The sequence below is a fragment of the Branchiostoma lanceolatum genome, chromosome 9 (genome assembly GCF_035083965.1).
Source record: "Branchiostoma lanceolatum isolate klBraLanc5 chromosome 9, klBraLanc5.hap2, whole genome shotgun sequence".
Lineage (NCBI taxonomy): Eukaryota > Metazoa > Chordata > Leptocardii > Amphioxiformes > Branchiostomatidae > Branchiostoma > Branchiostoma lanceolatum.
In genome coordinates this window covers 15,685,310-15,698,979 of record NC_089730.1, presented here as the reverse complement: position 1 = coordinate 15,698,979, position 13,670 = coordinate 15,685,310, and the positions used below count along the sequence as shown (strand labels likewise).

Sequence of the window (13,670 nt, the reverse complement as noted above, 5' to 3'; positions counted from 1 at the left end):
TCTATATTCAGCACCACACATGTAAATTCTCCTGCAGGTCTCTTTGAGCATCCTTCACCTTTCATAAATACGGTGAGTGATAATGACCGTAACGTTCTACCTCTCGGTCGATATTGTTATCTTCGGGGATAGTATCTAGTGCATTTTTCATGTACATCAATAGACCTGGTGGTCGTATTTGACGTGACAATGGCAAAGCCAAGGGTATTGATACCACAGGTTATTCCCAGACCTAGCTTGTTCTTACAGTCATGGTTTTGCAGAAGTACCTTTTCTTTTCGCAGTTGTGTCATTGGCACAGACGGACGAACAGGCCTCCTTATCTTATCTCAAGCCTCCACAATTTGCCACAGTTCAAACTTCCCATCGCTTGTTGGAGATAATCTTCAGCCGTTGTGTGCGCCTGTGGAATATATAACAGTAGTGTATAGGACGTGTATTCATAGTTATTTTGAATTTAGACTGCCAGATAATCACTTGCAGCTTTCTTAATTTTCTTAATGAGCAAGGTATGTTCTTCACAATAACTAACAGTGATGAGAACGTAAACGTTTAATCTTACCTCCATTCACTAGAACCGATTAACATACTATATGCAGCTTAAAATAAACAAGACATGTACAAAAAATATCAGTGCACCCCGGACGGAATCCATAACATTAACTTCTTGCAAGGACCAAGGAACAAAACTGTAACTTGTGATTTACCAATGGAATACTATATATTTATGCCTTCTATCTACAACAGTAACCGATGCTCCAAATATAATATTATCGTCGATTATCATTTACTGAAAATGATTATTGAATATTGAATTTAATATTGTAAATTACATTCAACACTTGAAAAGTGGCCAAAGCTAAAGATTGTATGTTGGATTAGACTTCAAGTTTAGACAAAGGTTTTTAAAAAAACACCATAAGTTTTGGATTGATCTTCCGCACCGACGCTTCTTACATGAATGGTTTATTGCACTCTTTTGATGGGGATCAGTCCTTCCGAGTCATAATGTGAAGAAAGCTAGAAGGATATAGAACTGACCAAATAAGCTGCTGAGGGAGCAACCTCCCAGGTACCTTGGGACGAAGATCTTTTTGGATTTATGAACTTATATCCACATTTGTGCATACCGCACAATATTTTCCATTACTGAAGACGTGGTTGTCCATACCAATCATTGGATTCTCATAAGATAGAGTGTAAAGAAAATGATGGAATGAAATCAGTTGAAATGGCCAATAAACATTAAGGAACCGAATGAAAATACACGGTATTGATGTTGAGTGCAAATGTATATTTTTCACCTTAATGGAACGTGTATTTATTGTGGGTTTTGCAGGGAAGTTGTGATTGAATTACTTGGTATCACATTAAGGCCAATCGTTTTAACGAACAAAGACTACAAGATTTACGGTTCTGTTGATTGTAACAGAGTTTAGTACGGTTTGATACTGCTTGAGTTACAGTGTCGGTGGTAAATGCCAAATACGCCTTATGAAAATAGGTACTCACTTTGCACCTCACTTAACACACGTGAGAAAGCTATCAGTATACGTTAATCTTGGATAGTTTATTACCTAACTTACAGTACAGCACATTTAAGTCCTGTTCTGGTGGTATATCAACCTGTAGCGTGATTATTTGTTTTAACGAATTTGCAGTAGTAGTCCTTCACATATTTATCACGTAAAAACATGCAGCTGAGCAATTATGTTGTCTGAAAATGGTCAACAGTATTTGGGCCTAGTTTTCTCGTGTATGCTTTACACACAGGTGAGCTAGAACAACTCGATTTTCGCCAAAGTAGCCATGTCATTAAAAAGGAAACAAAAACTGATTATCGAGGGTTGCTGTGAATGTGGTTTTGTTCACAACGTTCTTTATAAAGTTTAAGGTCTTCAGACAATACTCTCCAAGTATATTGCAAAGGTCGCACTCAATGCCTAATCCTGAAGTCGTGGATAATGTCTGCGTAGGCAAGATCCCAGGTGGGTTCGATCGAGCCACATGTCATTTGTTGACAATCTTTGGGGAATATTGTTCCTACCTCCCTAAACCAATATCATCAATACCGTGAGTTCGCTCATATTTTCAAGGACAGAAGGTCCGGTGTATTGCAGTACTCTCCAGAGCTGACATTTGCATTTATTTAACTTCTCGTCGGAAGTTGTCAGTTGTAAATCAAAAATGCAGCTTTGTTGTCAATCACTGTACTGGTAAACTTTTTTTTTCTTAACAGGTCGCTGAATTCAATCAGAACTTGCAATTTCCTTAAATATCTGTAACTGTTACATCTTCTTCGCTGAACAAGTCTATAAATAAAAAAATGGAAAGTAATTCAGTTTAGATAAATATGTAAAACAAATTGGTGCATGACTAGTGGAGAGAACTAAGTCTTCTACATCTGCTTCTTTAAGGTTTCAAGACAAATTTTGAACAGTCTTAGGACATGTCATCCTTCAAGATATTGTTATAATACTGAAAAAATCGTAAATTTGACATTAATCATACCTGACGGAGCCACTTCTTAATGTCTAAGGTGAACTCGACAGTAACAGCAAGCTTGGACAAAATTGTGGACTTTTGTATCGATTTCTACTGAGGAAAACTATGTACCACAACGTTTTACTGATTGACGTCGGAAAGCAAAAATGGCATAGTTATCAAGCAGCGCGCCTTCAAAACTACCCTAACCTGCACTTTACCTTTGAGTTGACAGTCTGACCAGTCAGTTAGATACTTGATTGGCCATATTAAATGGAGCTCTGCTCCTGTCGGTAACCGGTTACGGCCTCACAATCAGCCTAAAACACCGCGCAGAAAATAAGCCCTGGCCTTTAACGAGATAAAACTCCCAATCCAATAGTTTGATGAACCTTCCGAACAGCAAGAAATCATCTGGTCCTGACGTTTGAATTGTCCCTGAGAGGCGGAAACTTTTTATGGATATAGAAGTAGGCAGGGTAGTTTGCAATCCAATTCAGTTAGATAAAGGAAATTGTCTCGAATGGTAAGTAATGAAAGTCTGCGAATGCCAACAATATCATTGCGCCAGCATTAGCCAACTGCATTGGTTGCCACCCAACCATCTGGGTAAAAATAATGCACTTATTGAATACACGAATGCCAATAAGCATTAGGTTTCTAGCAGATGGAACTTTACAATAGTCACCTTAACTAGCTCCACAGTATTCTTTCGTACGGAAGATCCGTAGCATAATAAATGGTCAGACCTATCCATGATTTTTAATGAAACAGGAAAGCTAGCCGCACAGACAATCCATTGTATCATACGGATGAGTCGGTGACCAGCTGCAGTCTTAGAGATAATGCCGTGGCATCAATTTTTACACTTAAGGTACAGGATAGTAAGACTTTCTCCTTTAATATAAAAGAAAGTAAGTCCAAAGATAAGTCATCATGGAATCGGATGTAAAAAATCGATTCCTCAAGCTTTTCTTGTCCAGCAGAAGGTCTCTCCTCTCTTTCAATAGCTTTTCGATCAATACCAAAATTTATATAATGTATTCAGGCATGGTTTCAGAGAATCCGGAGATACCGGTATAGCAAAAAAAAAATTAGATATCGACCTAGCATAGATCCTTTTTGCGATGGAATTTTAAGGTTAACATGGCCTTAGTCAATAAGCGTGTCCGAAAATAATGTATCTCCTTGTTTTATATAATATGTATATACATATTGTGTATATATGGAATCTATAATCAGAATGGTGCAGTCTAAACCACATAAATGATTTTAAAAAACGCCAATTTGATACAGATTGTAAAAACCAGGAGTCCCACAGGGGGGTGTTCTTTCACCCTACTTATTTTTGCTCTTTATGAGCACTAGGTCACCAGTGTATAGTTCCACACTAAATGTTGGCTATGCTGACGACGTCAGCTTGTCGCGATCTCTCCATGTGGCTGTGGCAAACAGCGACAGGGCAGTGGAGGAGGAAGCGACTCAGCTGGATGTATGGGCTAGCGACAACAAGATGATTTTAAATAGAGGCAAAAGTCAGCTAATGCAAATATGTTTTAACAGATCAGTTCCTGTCCCACCAGAGATTATCTTAGGGGGACAACAGGTGCCATGGGTTGAACAAGTCAAGGGTTTGGGATTTATACTGGATAGGTACTTGACGTTTAATAACCAAGTGACATCCATGATCACGAAGGCTTCTCGTAGGCTTCATTATCTTAGGCTCCTTTCTAAACAGGGCACTAGTGTCGTGGATTTGGTCCAGGTGTACGTCACACTTATCAGACCTGTGCTCGAATATGGGCACGTACTACTAGTAGGGTGTAGTAAGGAGCAGGAGAGACAAATCGAAAGAGTACAACGGAGAGCACTCCGTATCGTCTCACTGGGGGGAAGACGAGAGGTGCCTCCTCTGCCGACGCTGAAGGAACGGCGAGAGGTTGCGGCAGTGAAGCTACTGAGGGACATGCTGGACGAGGGTCACCCCCTCCATGACCTGGTGCCGCCGGCCAGGTCTACGGTCACTGGGAGGACTCTTAGAAACGGCACTGCACTTACTGTGCCAGCTGCCAGGACACAGAGACTGAGAAGGTCATTTCTACACCAGGCCATCCGCTTGTATAACGAATCATCTTAATGTCACTTAGTGTGTATGGCATTCCTGTCCTTACTTTCGGCGTTCTCTGTAAGGCATTACGTACAACTTTGTTTTAGGTGTTTCGGTGGCATGTATTGTAATTGTTTATTAATGTTTGTACATATATTTCTGTATTCACAAGTTGTAAAATCAGCGATATTCAGTTTGTTTTTATACCGACTGCGAGCTGACTGCTTTTCTGAAGAAAAAAAATAAAAAAAAATTAAATAATGAAAGTATGTGTAACTTCTGCTCGATTCTGCTTCCACATCGGCCTCTAGAATTAGCCATATTAATGTCAATAGTATGCATAAACTACAGATTACATAAAAATACATGGTAGATGGACATGACTCACAAAATGGTCCATGCATTGGAGATTCTAGTCGTCTTTGCTCAGGAATAAGAAGCGATAATTCTTTAGATAACTTTTATAAAATTGGAAACTCTAATAGATTGTGTGCCTAACGCCGGTTTATTGTTCCTCCCAGAATTAAGTTAACTGCCCGAAAATTTAGTTCATCTTCATTGCTGCACGGTTTCATCAGATTAGATGGAGTTGTTATCGCTTATATATGCCCCATGAGGGACGTAAAGGGTAGTTACTGGTTAATGCATAACTTAACTTTAACGGTATAACGTTTGTACTTCAGTCTGATGATCCAGCTCCTGATGTCTTAAAAGCCAGTATGATAAAGTTGATACAGAATATAGCTCATCTTGATCGGGACATGCTTCGGTTCAGAAATATTCAATTTGTTCCGACCTTTCTCTGACCGTGAGGCGGGTCTTTATACATTTCTTCCACCAGTGGCCTGTATACGATTATGAAATAAAAGACATGTTGTCCAATATGCATCCTGTCACATATGACCATATATTGTTCGTAATGATTATTCATTTGATAACGCCATAACTGACTTTTTTAATATCATATCGTGTGGGTCATGACACCTGCAATAGCTGTCTGCGTCCCACATGGACTGTGTTGCTGCAATTTCAATATAAGTGACAAAACATTGACATCTATAGTTTATGCTAGGGCACGTAATTAGCCTCATTCTACACGTATCACTGAAGTAATGTTTGGATTTTTACTTGAACTATCTACGACGGTAATTACCTATTCACACTTCATGTCTCAATCAGGTAGTAAAAATCGTATTTGTCTGATAACAGAAACATAATTTTGAAAGGTCAACAATGCAGGTCATTGTTAGATAATGGGTCTTACAAATCAATTTATCAACCTTTTGTCCACGTCTCATTTTGTGTCATAAGATCCTGCCTCCCTAGTGTATATATATCACCTAATACTAGTTAACCCCGTCAACCTTATTGATGGTCATTTGATTATGTGCAAAAGGCATTTAGACTCAAAGGGTCAACGAACTCATTTCAACATAAGAAGACAACAAAATGTAATATAGGAAGACCTTTCCCCTAATCAGATATTAAAATGATAGATTCACAGCCAACCAACAGTAAATGACGAAATGTGAAAGAGCCATTTGAAAGAAGGCGATGCAATTTATTGTATTGCAAAATGTAAAAACTTGATAGTTAACCTCGTTATTATCATTGCAGCATTATCATTTCCGGAATAGACTCGAGATCAAGCAGTAATTTAGTGACAATAATGAAATTTCTTATCATTAATATCCGCATTGATCTCTATAATGTTGTTTTGCCTACCATTTGAATAGAAAATGTCGTTGATTGCGTCTATTACATTTTGTTTTCATCAACGTCATGTGTTGATATGCAACTTAGGTCAAACACTATTGTGATTGCATGTATGTGCCAACTTTGCATCTTTATACTTCTTGGTAATGTAAGATGTTTGAAGAAATTCATTTCAAGTACATACATCATCTGATTTAAACTTGTGCTAGCTAAACATAGAAGGATGCAAAACTTTAGTTGATATGTGTGTTGATGAGTCCACATTCTTTTAATAATCATACACGTTTTTTTTTTTTGTTATATTTTCTCTAAATACTGCAGATTCATGCCGATCACGTTCTTCACTGACATACTTCGATTTTGAAAATGAAGTGACGTAAACGGCTCAAACCAGTGCTTGAAGTTCTACTTGGGATAAGGCGTCGGCTGAAGTCCAAATTAGACAAGTACATTTCTACGTACTGGAGCCAACATCGTCTAAAAGCTATTTCATGTGACAATAAGTGCTGCCGAGGTCATGTAGTCCTGAAAGGGATACTAGATGGAACATTGCGGATAGGGATGAAGGTCCTTGGAAATCGAAAGTTATCTGAAAACTGGCTGGAGACATATGTTGGTGACATTGCGTGCGCAACTTGCCACATAACATAGCCTCAGATGGAGTGTCGTGAATGATATTCTGTCCATTCCTAAAGTGACATTATTGACAGAATGACTTATGTGTTATATTCATAACCTACGCTAATAACTGCAGATCATAAGAAGTAGTCTGAATACACATATATCTTACCGGAATATTAGTTAAAATGATGAATGCTTTCTAATCCGTTGTGCAGCATCGAATAAGATTAAACTATTTGGCTGTAGCCATTTGTCACATACAAGAGCTGACAAGACAAGACAATTGTAATACAAAATAAAGTTTACTCCTTCTTCTTATGTCACCAGATTCTAGAGCCATACAAGTATGGCTTCTACTAAAGGAAAGATTGGCATTGTCCGCCATATTTGATCATAAAACAAATCTGGCAAACGCACTATTAGGTAAAAGTAATCAAATGTACACACAGATGTCATAATCTTTGTTTGCAGGTTTGTATTGCATACCTGGTAAACCAGGTTTGTATTGAACACTACAAGCTGCATATCGGGGCAAATTAATTTGATGCACTCACGTTCACACAGTAAAGGACCCAATACTCTTTTCGATAATTATAGTTCAACTGGTTCTTTTACCTGGTCGGTGTGTGACTCTTCTAAAAAATGGAGATCCATTTACCATTCTATCCGAAGGACGTAACTTACCATATAAAGGTACTCATTTTCACCTGAGTGAAGTGAGGAAATTTGTGTTAAGTGCCTTTCCAAAGGGAACAACGCCAACAGAACATATCAGAAGATTCAATCTGATCAACAAAGACCCCAGTGAAGAAATCGTTCAGATTTTTACATTGAAATTTCCTTTTTCTACTCACATGTCTCCGCGCACGTGGACAGAATCCAAACTGGTCGCATCACTCCCTTGAGAAACCCGTAATGAACATCAAGTGATTAGGTTGTCATGATTGGTGGTGTTTTCCGCATCGCTAGCGCTGTTAAGGTGTTATTGGGAATCCCAACGGTAAAGATGAGACCCAATATTTCACGCCGAAGCATAATTGCTTTCCTAACTTTTGACATGTTGTTATGGTTCTTATAAACGGAAGATGCGAATGGCAATAATTTCTATTGCACGCCCAGAGAATATTGTCTCATTACTATCAATTTCGCTACGTCATACTACGTACCTCCCTCATGCATGACGATATTTCACTCAAGTCTTTATAAATACACTACTAACTAACTATCAGAAAAGGATAAAAATGTACATGTTAATGCTCTAAATGTACTTTTGTGAAAATAATTGTAAAGCATGAAATGAAAACAGAGAATTTGTATGTCTCAAGTTCAAACTCAAAGGAGGGAGAACCCTGCACAGATGTCCCAGGTAAGAAATCCAATCACAGAAAAAAAAAGGGAACAACATTTAACCTCTTTTACTAAATCTACTTGTGTTGTTATAATTGTAAACTTAAGCTTATAATCACGATGCTAAGCCTATAAGTAAAAAAGCAAAATTGCTCCGTACAAACATTTCCTAAAACACTGACGTTGACGGATGTCCCTACATCGTCTACACAGGAGTGAAAGTTATTACGATGATTAAACCTTAGATGATAAATGAAGGAGTCAACCAATTTTCAGCGGTCAACGTCACTTCATCCACTGAGTGGTGGGAGGGGATTATAAGATTACGACTTAGTTAAAGTGAATAACAGAGTTGTCACAGAGGGCACGGTGGTGTTGTCGTCGCCCATGCAAAGAAAATGAACATCATCCATCGACATTGCCTCTAATCCCTAATTACTACTTTATCTATCAACAGCTCGAAGCTTTACATGGACTTATATTTCTACAGCAGCCAATTTTGCGAAATTAGTATCATTTTAACACATCTACTGTAATGTAAAATAAGATTATACGTTTTCTATATGAAATGGTGCCCGAGCACTGATTCCATTGAAAATAAGTAACTATAATAAAAACGAGCCTTTTTTGAGGAAAAGGTTTATTCGAATAAATCAGTTTATTTGAATAAATCAGGAAATTGTGTGAACAATCTTAAGTTGAACATATGTCAGAATGATTGACTGAAAATGCCAGATTCAGATGGGTTAATTGTTTTGCTTCAATCAAGTTACTAACACAGTTTGTATACAAATGTTCATGCCGCAAAACGTTAGACAGGGGATAAGGGCTGTTCAACAAAGGTCAGCAGCAACGGTTCGTTGATTGTTTATTTGTGATCACTTAATCATATATACAGTCTTATGATACACCAGAAGCATGCTCAGGGGAACTCAGTGAATAATACTTTCAATCACCAGGTTAAGGAATGATAACTGAATCTGTATGGGTTAGTTCAACGATGGCATGAGGATACTATTGTTATTAAAGGAAAATTCATCTGTATGCAAACTTTATGCGTGCAAATTCGTTCTAAAAAGAGTATCTTTGTTTTTCAACGAAATATTTACATTTCCTGCTCTCTCACGTTCAAAGATATGAATGATAACCTTTCAATGAGATGCCTGACTATCTGCCCAAATGCTTTGGACAGGTTATCCCGTTTCATGGGCGAAGAAAAGGGCATTCCACATAAATCACCACTTCGTACTGTTGCGTGGCCAGCGCCAAGTACAAAAAAACTATTCTGCATGCAAACCCCATAATGGTTCCCAAGCTCTTGAACTGCTAAACATCTATGCCTTTCCAGAAAGGAAGTCGCAGGTATCTCATCACTTTTGCAGAGACGAAGGTTATATGTTTGGAACGTTTGGCCTGTGGACAAGGGACCCGAGACTGGGTAATGTCGCTTATGATAGGTTTCTTTAAAACAAAAACCTAATCGGTGACAAGTAACCACCCACATGCTTCACTTTGCCAGTTGCAGCATCACAGCGTCGATCGGGCGTCAGAAGGATGACGGCTGAAACACAACGATTTACCGGTTTCGACCTTTTATTCAAAGTCTTCAGCAGAATTACTGACAGAACAGCTTAAGGAGATTTTCTCCTTTTTGTATCAAACATTTGCATACATCGAGGATCTAGGAGTGACGATTTGCAGCTGACAAAACATTATGAGAGCTATTTGCCATAATCACAATAATCACAGGGAATGTCGAGGATGTAGATGCTTCAGACGTATCCAAAGGTCACTAGAGTTTGTCTTCTTCTTCTATTCCTTAGCCTATCTGACCGCGGGGGCTCCACAAAAGATTTGGCATCCAATTCAAAACTAGAGTGTGTTTTCAACTCAAATATTAACGTGTATGTGAAAGGAAATAGGTCGCCATGTCTTCGGGGAACAGGTTAGCATTATTTGGGATCTGGGAATGAGTCTTTGGCTGTTTGGATCTATCAGTGTCAAATATGTCTCCAACAGGCTCATTCTGATAAAGGTGCGACAAAGCTATAACCTAAGTGCCCCGATGTCCAGCGTGAGTATGTAATTCCCCATAACTCTAAAACAAGTACTGGAGGGGAGAACTTAAACAAATCTGGCGATGCTGATTACTCTAGCACTTTCCAACACCAATGGGAAAGAACCTTTATTTTGAGGTCCCTGAGAGACTACATGTACATTATCGGAGGCAGGTATGCTAGCACATGTATCCATATCGCTCTTTCCATTTAAAGTACCAAAACATCGATCTACAAAGCCTACATCTGAATCTAGCTTTGTCATAGCCTGTCGACATTCTATCTCATGGCAGCCATGCATAAACTAGTCAGTTTTGTCTCATTTAAATTTTTCATTTTGTTAGCCATTTTATCCGAGGAAGGAGAAGGGAGGACACCTACCAAAATCACTCATCAGCAATCATATCAGATCACGTCATGAGCGGTGCCTGTGAAGAATAGGATGTACGTAAATATACCTGGGTTTATGCTTTAGGCATGCATGCGCTGTTATCGCACTATTGACTTCAAATTCCCAGAATATGCCAGTCGTTCTGCGAGAGTTACATCCCCCTTTCCACTAGAGCGGGGACCTCACTGCGGCCTAAAATTTAATACGAATGTCATTGATAAAAACGATTTTTTTACGCTTTGTGTGTTTCACTGTCTTTTCAGTCATACTTTTTCATTTTGTATGATATTCCCATTGTGAAATCAAGGGTTAGACAAATCCAATTTTGGTCGCAGCGCGTTCGCTGCCTAGTGAAAAGGGGGCCAAAGGTATTTTACCTGCTATCGTGGTAATATCCAGCCAAGTATTAGACTCACGTTTAGATAAATCCTGAAAATGGATTCCTCACACGTTAGATTTACAGCTTCAACAAGTCTCCCCTGTACTAGAGAGTAATCCATGTGCCTGTAATATTCCATTATGCCGACGCTAATGATGATTGAGGTCAACTGTGCTCATTTTGAGTAAAGAGATTGACTACATATACACGCCACCTCGTGCATACATCGTTCCAACCCAATCGATGTACATTCAGGAACTTTCACGAGTAGGTCAAGATCTAAACCTTGCTAACCTATCAGGCAGACTTCCTACCTTTATCTTAGACAAGGTAGAATGTAGAGTGTGGCTTATTCAAAATACAGGGAACGATGCCATACAAGAGATAAATTTTCAAGAATCAATTGCAATGCCCAAATATCTTCATACGACCTAAATACAAGGAAAGTATTATATCTTTTCGATTGAAAAGAAATTCTGTAACGGAAAACCATTCCAATAGTCATCTTAGCACCAGTCGGCTCCATAGTTATCTCCAGTAAAGGCTTACTACGAAGCGAGCCACGCCCAGGTAATTGCTGGATGGGGCATAACACGGACGCACGGTTTGCAAATGAGCTTCTAAACATGGACTTGAATTACATGTCTAACATGGCTTTGTCAGGGAGCTGTAATCTAAGGCGAGCTTCTGATAATGGTAGTAATTCCGTAGCATGTTCGAAGGGCGAGGTGTTGAAGTAGTGGGCTGCCCATGCATGCATGCTGGAACTGGCTATATGCACTCTTTGTAATGACGATGTTGGTATGGTCTCATTCACTCCCTTGTATGAAACGCATTTGTTCTTGCACTCGTGGACGCACCTCTTTAGTAATTATCGCAGCACATAGAGCAGTCAATGGACCGAGTAGGATGATATAACATCGACTACTTCCAATCTACAACTTTGCTCAATTGCCTTCATTACGGTCAATAGCAAAATTGGATTTTTTTTCAGTTTTGTATCGTTATACATAGAATATTACGGCATAAATTTGATGCATGCTAGCTTTAACAATATCTTTGTATATTTTTGTTCCAGTAATAGCCCTATATATGCATATCAAAAAGTTTATATTTATCTGCGACTGATTGGTTTTAATGGCATTTTTTGGATGTGTGCCGCTTAAGAGAAGACCACACACCTCCTAGCACGACATATACAATCACCTACTTGACCTTTCGCACAGTGACTATAAATCGTTGAAATCTTTACCAGAATATCGATGTTCGAAGCGAGAATTCCTCTGTTAATAGTTACAAAGTGTTCTTTTGTGGTGGGTCTTAGCACCAAATGGAGGGATTTAACACCGGCTGGCAAGGTTCCAAATAGGAATACGAATGGGAAAACCATCTAACAGCCGTTATACACATGGGAGACGTGTTTTAAGCCATAAAATTTACGGTGTTTCACGGTGTTTCCGCTTTGCATTGCACTACAGACAGAATCATATTTAGCTTTTGGTAGAATACATTACATAAGTGTAGGATTGGCCATCTTTGAAAAATTGTTTCGAAAAGATATTACTGTATGTGAATGATTACACTTCTTGGAGATATATTTCATACGCGTATTACCAATATATGTCAATAAAATGAATGCTGCGCTACCAGCATCGCATTCACATTTATCACATTGAATGACAAAGAATATCAATATAGTCTAGCTCACCCAACCGTATCCAGAACCTACATGTCTGAAAATCTGTACCTCCTTTACTTTTTGGCCAATTACCACCAAGTTGATAAACCACTGACAATGATGAGATAGAGCATCTTGTGATTTATCTAGTGTAAAGAGAGCTTGGTCATCCTTGCCTAAGTCCTTTCATGGACTATGAAATGTTAGCTTAAGCTGTCGTCTCTTTGTATTTTTGTGCAAAGTTTTAGAATAGATTTTCGTTCCACATGGAGCATAAACAATATCTCTTTCATCATTCAACCTTCCAAAGCCAAACCATCAATCATCACGACATGCCAGAACATCACAACGATTGCTTTACAAAGCTTGTTAAGTCCTGCCTGAAAATCTCTCCTGCGGTTCTTCATCTCAGTAACAAAAATCCCTGTCATTTGCTGAACTCATACCCTGCATGCACTTTTGACACAAAGCAGATATCCTCGTACTCACCAACAACACCGACGGTTCATCTAAGATGCTGGGATCACCAACAATATGCGTCTGTCGAACTGCAACAGAATAGACAAACACAGAGGTTTTAAAAAAGTGAAATGTCATGATATTGCTAGCCACATAAGTCAAAGGGAAAATGTTAAGGTTATCCACTGTGTCTTGGGAAGGGCATTGGAAGGCGGAGCCCAACCCTTTCCTTCCATCACCTTTTATTTTCCCAATCGAAGTCAGGTACACCTTGGTTGAGTGAGAGAAGTCGTCAGGGGCACAGAATCGGTTATCTGTTAGGGGATTCGAACTAAGGACATCTGGGTTATGGACCAAATACTCTAACAGCTACTCCAACACAACACAATTGTATGGAACCATTTCTCCGTACCGTAAACCATCGAGCTCGA

At 38.9% G+C, this 13,670-nt stretch overlaps 1 protein-coding gene across 4 annotated transcripts in view; it reads right to left on the bottom strand.

The window, feature by feature from the left end:
* LOC136442494 (leucine-rich repeat-containing protein 4-like) overlaps window positions 1-13,670 on the bottom strand; it is a 145,115-nt gene that overhangs the window by 17,464 nt on the left and 113,981 nt on the right. For 2 of the 4 annotated variants that reach the window (XM_066439381.1, XM_066439383.1), the window contains 3 exons: window positions 13,270-13,328; window positions 10,714-10,760; window positions 270-403 (listed from right to left, as the gene is read on the bottom strand). The gene's annotated coding sequence lies outside the window, so the exon portion shown is untranslated. The remainder of the gene's footprint in view (window positions 1-269; window positions 404-10,713; window positions 10,761-13,269; window positions 13,329-13,670) is intronic. The other 2 variants (XM_066439382.1, XM_066439384.1) reach the window with 1 other exon arrangement.